Source organism: Protopterus annectens, chromosome 4.part0, assembly GCF_019279795.1.
Source record: "Protopterus annectens isolate FY-2018-M chromosome 4.part0, PAN1.0, whole genome shotgun sequence".
NCBI lineage: Eukaryota > Metazoa > Chordata > Ceratodontiformes > Protopteridae > Protopterus > Protopterus annectens.
This window is the reverse complement of record NC_056733.1, coordinates 977,777,719-977,791,968: the sequence shown is the minus strand read 5'-3', so window position 1 is coordinate 977,791,968 and position 14,250 is coordinate 977,777,719.

Sequence of the window (14,250 nt, the reverse complement as noted above, 5' to 3'; positions counted from 1 at the left end):
TGCCTGTACCTTGGAAAAGTATATACCAAACAAGAGTGGTCCCAGGACAGAACCCTGTGGGACGCCACTTGTGACCGGTTTCGAGTCTGACATGGCTCCAGCAACTCTCACTCTGTGGGCTCTGTCTTTGAGCCAGTTTGTGACCCATCTTGTGACATAGGGGTTTATATTTAAGCTGGATAGCTTATCTATGATGCCCGAGTGGGGTATTGTGTCAAATGCCTTTGCAAGGTCCAGATAGGCTGTGCGGACTACCTTCCCTTCATCTATGTCTTTGGTGACTGTTTCAAAGAAGTCAACCAGGTTCAAAAGGCAGGATCTGCCCTTGACAAAGCCAAACTGGGTAGGATCTAGTGTCTGTATGTCCCCAATGTCTTTGTTTATGAGCTCCATGATGATCCTTTCCATAGCCTTGCAGACTAAGCTAGTCAGGCTTATGGGGTGATAGTTTCCAGGGTCCATAGAGGCTCCACCTTTGTGGAGTGGGACCACTGTTGCTGTACGCCATTCTGTGGGCACATATCCTGTAGTGAGGCTGAGATTGTATAGCTGTTTTATTTGAGGGATTAGTTCCTCTTGGAGTTCATGTAGGACGCAACCTGGGACGCCATCTGGTCCCATGGAAGCAGTGTTTTTTGCTTTGGAGAGGGCAGCCTTCACCTGAGCATCAGAGATGTTTGGGAGGCAGCCCTCTGCCAGGATAAATACTTGCTCTTTTGGGGGGAAGGGGGTGGAAAAGTTTGCACTGAACCTGTCTGCCAGGATATTGGCGATGTCTGTGGGTTCAGTGTATTTTTTGTCATTTAGAATCAACTCAGAACAAGTCTGGGAGTTGCATCCCAGGTTTCTAACATAACAGAAAAAAAGCCTTATGATTGCCCTTGGTGTCCTGTGCAATTTTTCTCTCGAAGCTGGCCTTGGAGGATTCTATGAGGGATCGTAATTTTTTGCTAGTACTGATCAGAGATGCCTTCCCTATTAGGGATTTTGCTCTATCATGTAGTAGCTTCCTCCTTCTGTTGTACAGTTTATTTATGGCAGGGGTCCACCAGACTGGATGCCTGCCTTTGGATGATTGGGTCTTGGTTTTGTTTGGGATAGCATGATCCATGCATTCCTGGAGATGTCCGTAGAATGCGTTTATATAGGATTCTGCAGTTTGGGCCGTAGTTTCCACTGGCCCTGGGGCCTTGAAGGATTCCACTTCGGTTTTGAGAAGTGAGAAGTTCACTTTTGAGAAATTTTTCACTGTGGTTTTCTGTGCTGGGGGTGGGGTTGGGATGTGGACATCCAGTGAAATTAATTTATGGTATGATCTTACCAATGAGGGATATACTTCTGGTGTGGAGCATAGATTCCCCATGTTGGTAATGATCAGGTCTAGTATTTTGTCCCCTCTTGTGGGAGTGGTGACTAGTTGTTCCATAGCATTTGAGTTTATAATTTCCAGGAACCTTTGGGTTAAGGTGCTGGGGCTTGAGTAGTGCTCCCAGTCAATGTTTGGGTAGTTGAAGTCACCCAATATAATGGTGTTCGGAGAGAACTTCATGTTCTCCAATGTTTTCAGGAAAGCCGAGTGGGATTCCTGATTTTGAGAGGGTGGTCTGTAGGATGCTATAAACTGAAAAGCAGTCTTGCCTACTGTTAGTTGCACATGGATGGTCTCCGATACTTCGTGCAATGCCACTAACCTGGAGGTGTGGATATCCTTGATAAATATGGAAACTCCCCCTCCTTTTGTGGTTCGGTCCGGGTTTTGGGGCCGAAAAGCATGATATGAGGTATAGCCTGGTAGTGCTGGGGTGCTCTCTGAAGCCTTGAACCAGGTTTCTGTCACTGCACAGATATCGATGTTCTCCATACTGAGGAGAGCTTCGAGTGCGTGCATCTTGAGGTTAAAACTTCTGGCGTTTAGCAGCATTACCCTTAGTTTCTTGTTCCTTGTGCTGTCTATGGGGGTGGGTTTGACTTTTGAGCCTTGCCTAAAAAAGGCACTATAGGGTTGGCAAGAGCCTTTCCCAATATCCGAAAGCCCAGTGGTGACAGGTGCAAGCCGTCCCTAGCGAAGCAACGTGGCTTGTCGAGCATGTCATCCCAGGCTGACAGACACTGGATCCCCTTTGAATGACACCAAAATTTTAGCCAATTGTTAAAATCGATCATTTTGTCTTTGTACTGTGGCATCATTCTAGGTGAGGGTAAGATGCTGCTCAAGGTCAGGGTCATACCAGCCTGGGCTACATGATCAGAGAGCTCCTCTATGTCTCTTTTCATGTAGTCCAGGGAGGTACGTCTCAGGTCATTCACACCAGCATGTACAATGACTGAGTCATATTTGTATTTGCTTTGGAGTGACCTGAGTGCTTGCGTTATGTGGCAGATCCTAGCACCTGACAGGCAGCTCACCGTGACCTTCTCTTTATTCAGCCTGGTGAGCGGGACGTCAGTGTGTCTGACAATAGAGTCACCTATTACAAGAGTATCAGGTGTGTTATTCAGCCTTAAGGGCTGTGGCTGCTTGGCACACTAACTTTGTGGGTTATGTGTTGTGTGTGTTTTGTTTTGAGGTAGCGTTTGCTTGGATGTCTGCTTTGGAGGTCTCTGTTGCTTAGGTAGATTTTTATTTAGAGCCTCCGAGTATGTTTTTGTGTATTTATGTGTTTGGTTTGCTGATGTGGTGGGACTATGTGATACTGGAATTATGTTGTGTGAGGTTACCTTCTCCTCCTGACTGGTTACACCAGTTTTGAGATGAGAGAGCTCAGCCTCCAGTTTTGCTAAATAGTTGCATCTCTCACATATATTTGAACCTGTTTGGAGGAGGAGAGGGTTGTCCATGTACATGAGACAGTTGTAACATTGCCTCAAAATTCCCAGATTCACCAGCTGGACTGGAGAGGAAACCATTGACTGACCTTTGGACATGTTAGAGTAATATAGGGAAACTGAATTTAAGACGGACCAATAGAGGACAGGGTAATCATAGAGAGTATAAGAGTAAGTAGTGATTAAGGTTTAATAGTGCTAACTTGTAGGATTACTTAATTGGACCAGTGAAGGGCCTTAGAATGAGAATATGGTGTTTAAATTGAGAGATAGAGCAGTTCTAAGGGAAAAAGTGAAGAGCAGACTTTGTGGAGCCAGGAATAGTTTAAACTCAATTAGGCGGCGCTGCCCACTGTTGCACTATGCACAAAACCGCGCAAAACCATGCAAAAGAGGGTTTTAAGAGAGGAAGATGAAGGAGTTTTGGAATTGACACAAAATGGACAATAAAACTACAGTTTCAAGTCAGTAACCACTCCCACAGGGGCAGGCAGGCTGCTCAATGTTTTTCACTGCCACTGATCAACAGAGAGACTTCCCTTTAGCCCAAGCAAAAAAATGGCCTCACAGAAACTTACAAACAGTTCAAGAACAGCAAGCCTGTAACTGAACTTTTTTAAATCTCAGAAAAGTGGGAAAAAGCAAGATTTTTTTTTGTTTTTTTTTTTCAGAGATAGCAGAGGTTCACAAGTATCAACAAGTTATAACAGTGCAGTAAATGACCCCACACAAGAGTGCTAGGCCAAAGACAGATAAAATGCAAGTTTTGAGAAAAAAACGATTTTAAAAATAAGTGCAAACAGGAAATTCAGTAAACAGCTCTAGGTTGTGCTCTAAATACAGTTACTAATGCAGAAATCAAGTTTAACAAGCCAGAAAATGCTCAAAATAGGCGGCTATGCAGAAAAACTTAGCAAATAAACAGAGGAAAAATACTTAAAATCTCAAAAGTGGCTCCTTTCTTCTCTCAGCGTTTTCTCCTCTTATAAGGTAGGTTTGAGTACGTAACCACATTTATAGCCGATTCTAGTGATGGTATAATTTACGTTATGAGTATTATGTGCTTCTACATATTATAAGGTAGGTCTGAGTACGTAGCCACATTTATAGCTGATTCTAGTGACGGTATAATTTCCGTTATGAGTATTATGTGCTTCTACATATTATAAGGTAGGTTTGAGTACGTAGCCACATTTATAGCCGATTCAAGTGACGGAATAATTTCCGTTATGAGTATTATGTGCTTCTACATATTATAAGGTAGGTCTGAGTACGTAGACACATTTATAGCCGATTCTAGTGACAGTATAATTTCCGTTATTAGTATTATGTAGGTCTGAGTACGTAACCACATTTATAGCCGATTCTAGTAATGGTATAATTTCCGTTATTAGTATTATGTGCTTCTACATATTATAAGGTAGGTCTGAGTACATTGCCACATTTATAGCCGATTCTAGTGACGGTATAATTTCCGTTATTAGTATTATGTGCTTCTACATATTATAAGGTAGGTCTAAGTATGTAGCCACATTTATAGCCGATTCTAGTGACGGTATAATTTACGTTATGAGTTTTATGTGCTTCTACATATTATAAGGTAGGTCTGAGTATGTAGCCACATTTATAGCTGATTCTAGTGACAGTATAATTTCCATTATGAGTATTATGTGCTTCTACATATTATAAGGTAGGTCTGAGTATGTAGCCACATTTATAGACGATTCTAGTGATGGTATAATTTCCTTTATGAGTATTATGTGCTTCTACATATTAAAAGGTAGGTCTGAGTACGTAGCCACATTTATAGCCGATTCTAGTGATGGTATAATTTCCATTATGAGTATTATGTGCTTCTACATATTATAAGGTAGGTCTGAGTACGTAGCCACATTTATAGCCGATTCTAGTGACGGTATAATTTCCGTTATGAGTATTATGTGCTTCTACATATTATAAGGTAGGTTTGAGTACGTAGCCACATTTATAGCCGATTCTAGTGATGGTATAATTTCCGTTATGAGTATTATGTGCTTCTACATATTATAAGGTAGGTCTGAGTACGTAGCCACATTTATAGCCGATTCTAGTGACGGCATAATTTCCGTTATGAGTATTATGTGCTTCTACATATTATAAGGTAGGTTTGAGTACGTAGCCACATTTATAGCCGATTCTAGTGACGGTATAATTTCCGTTATGAGTATTATGTGCTTCTACATATTATAAGGTAGGTCTGAGTACGTAGCCACATTTATAGCTGATTCTAGTGACGGTATAATTTCCGTTATTAGTATTATGTGCTTCTACATATTATAAGGTAGGTCTGAGTACGTAGCCACATTTATAGCCGATTCTAGTGACGGTATAATTTCTGTTATTAGTATTATGTGCTTCTACATATTATAAGGTAGGTCTGAGTACGTTGCCACATTTATAGCCGATTCTAGTGATGGTATAATTTCCGTTATGAGTATTATGTGCTTCTACATATTATAAGGTAGGTCTGAGTACATAGCCACATTTATAGCCGATTCTAGTGACGGTATAATTTCCGTTATTAGTATTATGTGCTTCTACATATTATAAGGTAGGTCTGAGTATGTTGCCACATTTATAGCCGATTCTAGTGACGGTATAATTTCCATTATGTGTATTATGTGCTTTTACATATTATAAGGTAGGTCTGATTACGTTGCCATATTTATAGCCGATTCTAGTGACGGTATAATTTCCGTTATGTGTATTATGTGCTTCTACATATTATAAGGTAGGTTTGAGTATGTAGCCTCATTTATAGCCGATTCTAGTGACGGTATAATTTCCGTTATGAGTATTATGTGCTTCTACATATTATAAGGTAGGTCTGAGTACGTAGCCACATTTATAGCCGATTCTAGTGACGGCATAATTTCCGTTATCAGTATTATGTGCTTCTACATATTATAAGGTAGGTTTGAGTATGTAGCCACATTTATAGCTGATTCTAGTGACGGTATAATTTCCGTTATGAGTATTATGTACTTCTACATATTATAAGGTAGGTCTGAGTACGTAGCCACATTTATAGCTGATTCTAGTGACGGTATAATTTCCGTTATTAGTATTATGTGCTTCTACATATTATAAGGTAGGTCTGAGTACGTAGCCACATTTATAGCCGATTCTAGTGACGGTATAATTTCCGTTATTAGTATTATGTGCTTCTACATATTATAAGGTAGGTCTGAGTACATTGCCACATTTATAGCCGATTCTAGTGACGGTATAATTTCCGTTATGAGTATTATGTGCTTCTACATATTATAAGGTAGGTCTGAGTACATAGCCACATTTATAGCCGATTCTAGTGACGGTATAATTTCCGTTATTAGTATTATGTGCTTCTACATATTATAAGGTAGGTCTGAGTACGTTGCCACATTTATAGCCGATTCTAGTGACGGTATAATTTCCGTTATGTGTATTATGTGCTTTTACATATTATAAGGTAGGTCTGAGTACGTTGCCATATTTATAGCCGATTCTAGTGACGGTATAATTTCCGTTATGTGTATTATGTGCTTTTACATATTATAAGGTAGGTCTGAGTACGTTGCCATATTTATAGCCGATTCTAGTGACGGTATAATTTCCGTTATGTGTATTATTCTCTTATTTCTTTTGTGGAACCTTAAATTCCCTGAAAGTATGAATCCCTGTGTAATACTGGATTAAAATCTATTAACATTATCTATTGGACAAATCTTTTATAGAGGTCAAATATTTTAGCAATTGACAAAATTACAAAAAACAATAACTTACTAAAAATCAATCAACAATGCATAACTTTTTAATATGTCTAGAAAAAAAACAGGAATATGATGCACAAGATGGTAAAAAACAATTATCCAAAACATTTTGATGGCATTCATTTAATTATTAATGGGAATGGTGAGTTAAAAACTTTGCTCTCAAGAGTGAAACATTAATTAAGGTGGCACTGTGATGCAGCAGACAGTGTTGTCGCCTCACAGCAAGACGTTCCCTGGTTCAATTCTTGGCTGGGGTGCATTCTGGTGTGGAGTCTACATGCATACCTCTCAACCTCTTAGACCAAGAAATCTGGGCAAAGCCAGAAATAATGGGGGCACCAAGGCCCAAAAATAGGGACACTTTTTAGGGGTAGGAGGTTGGCATAATGGTTAAGGGGGTTACATTACAGACACAAGGTACAGGGTTTGATTCTCACATGGGGTAATTGGCTAGGCTTAAAATGCCCACAATGGCAATTAGCCTAGTACTAATCTATGAACATATGAACCAATAATTTAACATTAGACATTAAATGTAAACATTGGAATGATATCGGACAACACGGTCTGATTGATAGTGATAATGATAACTGTAGGAACAATCCTGAGATCAGTAAAATGTACATTCTCTTCTTTATCTTGGAAAAATCATTACTTGGAAATGTTTACACTGGATCTTTACTACTCCACACAAATACTTTTTAATTAATAAAATTTAAGATGACAAAGTTGGGGATGTAAAAATATTTGAGGGGAGACTGGTATCACATTTTTAATTGTGAAACAAATAGTCAATACTGGGAATATTTTAAGGATTTTTAAAAGGCTTTATGGTCTGATAACTGTGAAATCTCTGACTTTGTTTTGATAACTACTGCTCCAATTCCATTTTATACTGTTAAAACAGTATCCTATTTTGTGGGCCTGCTTATAGTTGCTATTACACAGAACTGGAAAAATGAACATGCACCAAAGTTTGTGGAATTTGTAAAATTACAAAAAGAAAAATCTGTGGTATCCCTCGAAGTCTCAGAAAACCCAGTATGCAACCTACACTGGGTCAAAAATGAACCAAGCAGAAACTTCACAGTGTGGAGGGTGTGAAGTTCATTCCTTGTAATATGTTATGCACCTAGTTCACTAATAAAAATCGAATTTAGAACTCATTTAAACTAAATGCTTTCTTAGTTAGATGCCCTGCTTGCACAGATCCCCAGGGCCTTAATGCTTTATTTTTAAAATTTTTCACTGCATTTCCTCCTTGCCAATTATAGCTATGGTTTTCAGCCTACTTAGGTGTTCACTTGTAGATTTACACGTGTTCAGTAATATTATACAACGACCCCCCATTAATATTCAAAAACGTGCACTCTGATTGGTCAGTGTGCATGTTGTAAATCCGAGTTATAGTAATGGAAAATGTCCATTTGCCCAGACTTTTTCCATTAGTATAACTCTTACAGCAACACTGTCTCGCTATGTTAAACAAGTTTAACATAGGGAGACAGCTTTAAAAAAGCAACTGAGATTCTCTGTTGCTTTTTTGAAAGCTGGCTCGCTATGTTAAACCCATTTAACATAGCGAAACAGTTTGTAAAAAGCAATGGAGATCTTGCTTTCTCCATTGCTTTTGCCCACAGCTCTGATGTATAGCATAGGCATCCGCATGCGCAGTACATCAGAACTGCCGCAGAATACCAGACAGCTGCGGAAGGGCACCAAGGAGGCATTATATAATGCCATTATTTAAGAAAAGTAATTATTTTTTTCTTAAATAATGTCATTGTATAATAGCAATAACCCACTTCTGGGTGTGGGTAATGCTGGATGCTTCACCCTCATGACCAAACCACACCAACTGTGGGTAAATTCAGCATTACCCACACCCAGACGTGGGTTATTGATATATTATGGTATGTTTTTACACACAAACCTGTTAAAGTATTTATTTGGTATGAAAGCAATCTTTGTTAAAAGTGTTTCAGTTTATAAGATACTAATATTTATTCTGATAGATGTCTACTGGAAGATCTTTCTGTTAGTTAATTAGTTAGTCATTTTATTAGTGAGTTGGTTTCTTAATTAATAAAGTTTGGATTAGTAGGTTAGCCTTAATAAGCTGTTCTTATATATTTTAATTTGTCTCTAGCTTTTTAGTTTCAGTTTTTAGGTAGCACAGTCTCAGTTTACACAAGGGGGGAAGTGGGACATGGTTAAAGGAATGAGTTTAATGCTTTTATTGCTCTTAACAGAACCCCCCCCCTCTGAATCACTCCCTTGCACCAAATAACCTGGTTATATATAAATAATGGATGTTTTTAATGCTTTTCAGTATACTCAACTAGGATCACTTGTTTGTGTGTTTCAGTAAAGGATATTCCATGTTTAACTCAACTGTGGACTACCTACTATTTTATTATTTTGTAGTACGTATTTTAAAGTTTGACTTTTATTAGTGAACTAGGTGCGTAACATATTTCAAGGAGTGAACTTCACACCCTCCACACTGCAAAGTTTCTGCTTGGTTTGAATTTATAAAGTTAGCTGCTGTTGTTTGCCAAAAAGAAATATCTGTCATAAAATGAGACATTTATTGTTAGGCAGTGAGCTTTGTTATTGTTAAATATTTGTTTTTGTTAAATATTTAAAATATTTAAAATATAATTTGTTCAATTTATTTTTTATCTTTGTACATGCTGTATATTGTTAATTATATTTTATGTTTTGTTGAAAAATAAAACAATTTTGGACTAAAAAAACAAACTTTGCTTGCTCTTTATATAATCTCTTTCTACGTACTCTAAATATAACGTCTTTCAGCTTTTCCCGTTAGGGGTCACCACAGCAGAACTCTGGTCTGCTAATGATTGGCAGTGGATTTTTACAGTGCCGTGGTGCCAGCCCAACACCCAACCTTCTCTGTCATCAGACCATTGTATCATTTGATGTTAGGGGGAAAACTGAAAGTCAAGATTCATGAAAAAGTAGGGCAATAAATGATATATAAGAGAAAGTGAGGAAATACAATTTAGTGGACAAAGACTGGGTTTGTTAATGCACATCACAGAGGTTTGTAAATTCATAGAGCATTTAAGCATATGTGTATGTTGTCAGGTGAAGTTTCTTACCACCGACATAAAAGGTAAGTTTGGAAGATAAATGTTGTGAATGTACTTTAAAAAATAGGTCTTGGTTTTATACAAAGGCACTACACTGTATGGCATAAAATGCATTATTGTAACAGGCTTCTCCATTTTTTAAATGCTTATTGTTGTGATAAAGTTTGGATTAGTTTTTGGATCAGAAATATACCAATGAATATGCAATAACTAGCAGCTTCGCAGCATGTGTGTGTCTCTAACAAGTACATACCTATAGGATATTAAAAAAAATAGATAGCACACTCTTGTTTCATAATTAACAAATGCACACAGCCTGGTATTTACTTTCATAGACAGAAATTAGACCTGTTACTTATATGCATATCAGGTACCAACAGCAATATGTTAGTAAATGCCTATGCTATTCAATTCATATTTTAATGCTGATTGATATGAGATGTAGCTGACAATGGCTTTAGCGTTTGTGATGTTATATAATATATATTCAGTATTATAAGTAAAAGTACGCTGCATGTCTATTTGCAATCTAAGGTTCAAGGCTGATCAATTTAGACATACAAGACAATCTCTTTAGCCTTGGTTATATAATGGGAGTTACTGTGTCTCTACACAACCATTCATTTTCAGTGAAGATGTTCAATATTAATATAACTTGCCTTTAATAAAAGCATACTTATAATTCAGCAGTTCTTTCCTATATATATATATATATATATATATATATATATATATATATATATATATATATAAAACAATATCATAAGCAAGTCTGAGATTTTTTCTTGCTCATTACTGCTTAATGATTGTGCTACTTGAACAATTTAATATTTACAGAGTATCTTGATAATTAAACAGCAACTCCTTTTTACCCTTAAAATGCCTAATAACACATAGCTACATTCATGAACCTTAATTGACTCACTATCCTTAAGGTTGAGTACACTAGCTGCAGTGTGCTTACAAATATGTTATATAGTTCCAGTCAAGGACTTAAATATATTACATTTTTATAAAATTAAGTTAAATTATAGTAATTTATGTGGGTGATCTTATCAGAAAAGATTGTAGTAAAGTCTGTATGTGTTAACTATTCATACAGTTTCTTCCAAGTGATATACTTCTTTTTAAGCTTTGTGTGCTGTTTATGTGTACAATTCAAAATGAATAACAAATATTACAATATAATAAAACAGGGGTGTCCAACCTTTTCAGTTGTTGAGTCGGTCTTTAATAATGCATAATATTTGCCCTAAAATTCAATATCTCATTCTAATCTAATTATTAAAAAAACAGTTAAATCTAACACCTTAGTTTAATATTTATTTGTAAAAAAAATTAACAGGAGACATCAAAGTTTATTTGTAAAAAATTAACAGGTACCTTCAATTTTATCTATGTAGTCCAGTCCCTTCCATTTCAACTACTCAGCACCTGAGCTCTTCTTCATCATACTCAGGGCTTTACCACTCTATGCCACTAAGCCAGCCAACAGTACTATAAATTTAATTATTCACCCACTTCTTTGGTAAAAAATATATATTGCCATAAATGACCTAATCTAGAATGCTAGGTAAGTGCTTGAAAGTTAATTGGGACCAGACAGCCCTGGGGTAAAATCATGTTTCCATAGATTTAATGAAAGCAGAGTAATGCTACACAAATTAATTTTAGGCATAAGAACAAAGGGATTAGTGGGCTATCTCACTGAGCCTACAATATAGTTATTTCAGCATAACAAGCTAATTAGGCACCAGTCTGAGTAGCTAAATGTTTTAATTCCATTAGCACTAAGAAAAACAAAAAAATAATGTAGTACATTAGATCTCCATCCCCACTCTGGAATTATAGACAAACTCACTAAACTAGTTATAAATCCCTATTTCACAAGATGGGTTGCCAACTGGCTCACTGACTGAACCCACACTGTGAAAGTAGCAGACTCTCTAACTTCAGACCAGTGACAAGTGGAGTACCACAGGGTTCAGTCCTAGGTCCTCTCCTGTTTGGTATATACTTCTCTGAAGTACAGGCTAACACAGAAGGTCTTTGGCTAACAAAGTTTGTAGATGACTGCAAACTAGGAGCCATAATCAAATCTGACATCCTACAAAAGGGCCTCACTGAGACAGATGCCTGGTGTCAAAGCCATGGCTCCTTGACAGGGGCACAGGAAAATAATTTTCTTGGGTGGCCCTAGTACCTACCTATGAACCTAAATGCAGCATTTGAAAGAGTAGAGAAACTTTATTTATCCATCCTCAATATTAATATTATTAACACATCATATAGCATTCACAAAATAATTAAAATTATTTCATATTTTACACCTGTAACATTCATCATAGTCATTTACTACCAAAAATGGTCACTGGCCTGTGAATAAATAAATAAATAAAACATACATACATAAACAACATTAGAATTATATACCCATATATAACATCCCTCTTTTTAAAGCTATTTATCTGTACTGTTTTTAAAAGCTATTTATCTGTACTGTTCTTTGTTTTAATTTAATTAATCTTGAGTGTACTAAACATGCCATAGATTAATTACATTAAAGAAATCAAGCTTTTTAAATATAAAACATTTCTGAAAGGGTATTTTCTGTCTTCAGAATCACATGTCATGCATCTGTCAGCAAAACTTAGGACTATTTTACACTGAACATATGAGGAGCATTCAGAAATGGGTTGCTCTTATACAAAGTCATATTTACATAAACTTATTATTAATATTAATATTCACTAGCTTCCCAGAATGTGGTTATAGTGGAAAACCTATTTGATGTGCATTGCCAGCCATAATCCATGAAACTAGATGAAAATCAAACCTCTCAGAAAATGCCCCTGCTCTTTCTCTGGAAACAATTGCTGCTGTACTACAACTTCTTTAGGAGACATGACTTCTTTGCATCTGTTTGTGCATCACCATTTTCACAGTGTCTATTTTCTAATAAAAGACCTGGTTGTAGCATTTCTGTTTACTCTTTTCATGCACCATTTACTTTGATGCATTTGTCTATCTGTGCATCAAAAAAAAAATTCAGCAACAAGACACACATTTGAATAAAAATATCCAGTCTATAATCTAACGACTTTACCTGTTACTGCAGGAGATGTGTAGTGTAGTCAGTGTAATCACAATCCTCTTCCCTCACTTGTTTCACTTGTAATAAAACGTCATGTATGTGTTGATACCTTCTAAATTCGTTAGGTACTGCAGTGTACTTTTAATATTTGTTAAACTGTAAAAGCACTTTGCCATCTCATAAATAGTGTGCTGGTTACTTTAAGTAGCTTAGGAGCTGACACCACACCCACACTGTCTTGTTTTAGTGCTGACATCACTCATGACTGTTTACTTTCATTTTGTGCTGTTAGAAGGTTTAACACACTGTAATGGATTCTAACTGAAGAACCTTCATTCAGGGGTGGTAAAATAAGAGTTCCCAGCTCGTGACCATGGCGGGAAGACAAAAACAAAGTAAGTGAAGTTTTAGGGCTTTTTTTAAACTGAACACCAGCTCATTAAACTTCTATTAGTTTTCTTAACATTAAGGGCAGATATACAAGCCAAACAGTTGTTTGTTAGTCAAAAAGGCACTTTTAGCATCAAAGAATAGATAATTACTTTTCAAGGCACTTTTTGACAGTTATTACTATCAGTTTTTATATATTATTATGTGAATTAAATACATCAGTTTAGATATTTCATGCAGCTTAGTGTAAATAATATAAAAAGGAATCATGCTCATTTAAACACACCACATTAATATGTCAGTGTAAATACATCATATTCTATACTAGCAGTAAAAGGCAGGTAATTTATAAATGAACTATCTAAACATCATTTAGAGTTAGAAACATCATGACTGTAAGTATTTACACTGTAATAGAGAAAGATATGTTACCTTGCTTTCTTTAGGGTTGTTTGCTTTAGTTATAAAATGTCCTGCTTATCTTGTATTTTTGTTTCAAAGACTGACACATATGTAAAGCATGAACGCTTTCAAAGAACATTTTTGCCTTACAGAGCAAATAGAAGACAATAATGTTTGTGTTTTTCATATGTCTTTTATCGTTTCTTCTTCTTCTTGTCAGCAGTGCTTCATTCATTTTTTTCTAAGTGATGTTTAACCCCAAATTGGGAGAAATCCATTTCTTCCACATTATCCAAGGTTTTACTAGCTGAAAGATAAGAAACTGTTGCTTGCAGAGTGTCAAAAGTTTTAGGACCTTCAGTAAAAAATATTTTTATTCTTGCAGGGAACAGCAAGTGGACTTTAAGTTGCCTTTTTTTCAATTCCTTTATCAGAGGGAGACATTCTTTTCTTGCAGTTATAACTCCAGCAGAATAATCATTATCAAATCTGATTATGTTGTCTTTGTATTTAACTGGAGAAGTTGACCATGCTGTTTTTAAAATAAGTTCCTTGTCCTGTAATGAAAATAACTTTACTATTATTGATCTCGGGTGATTTTTTGATTTGATGGTTGATGAAGCAG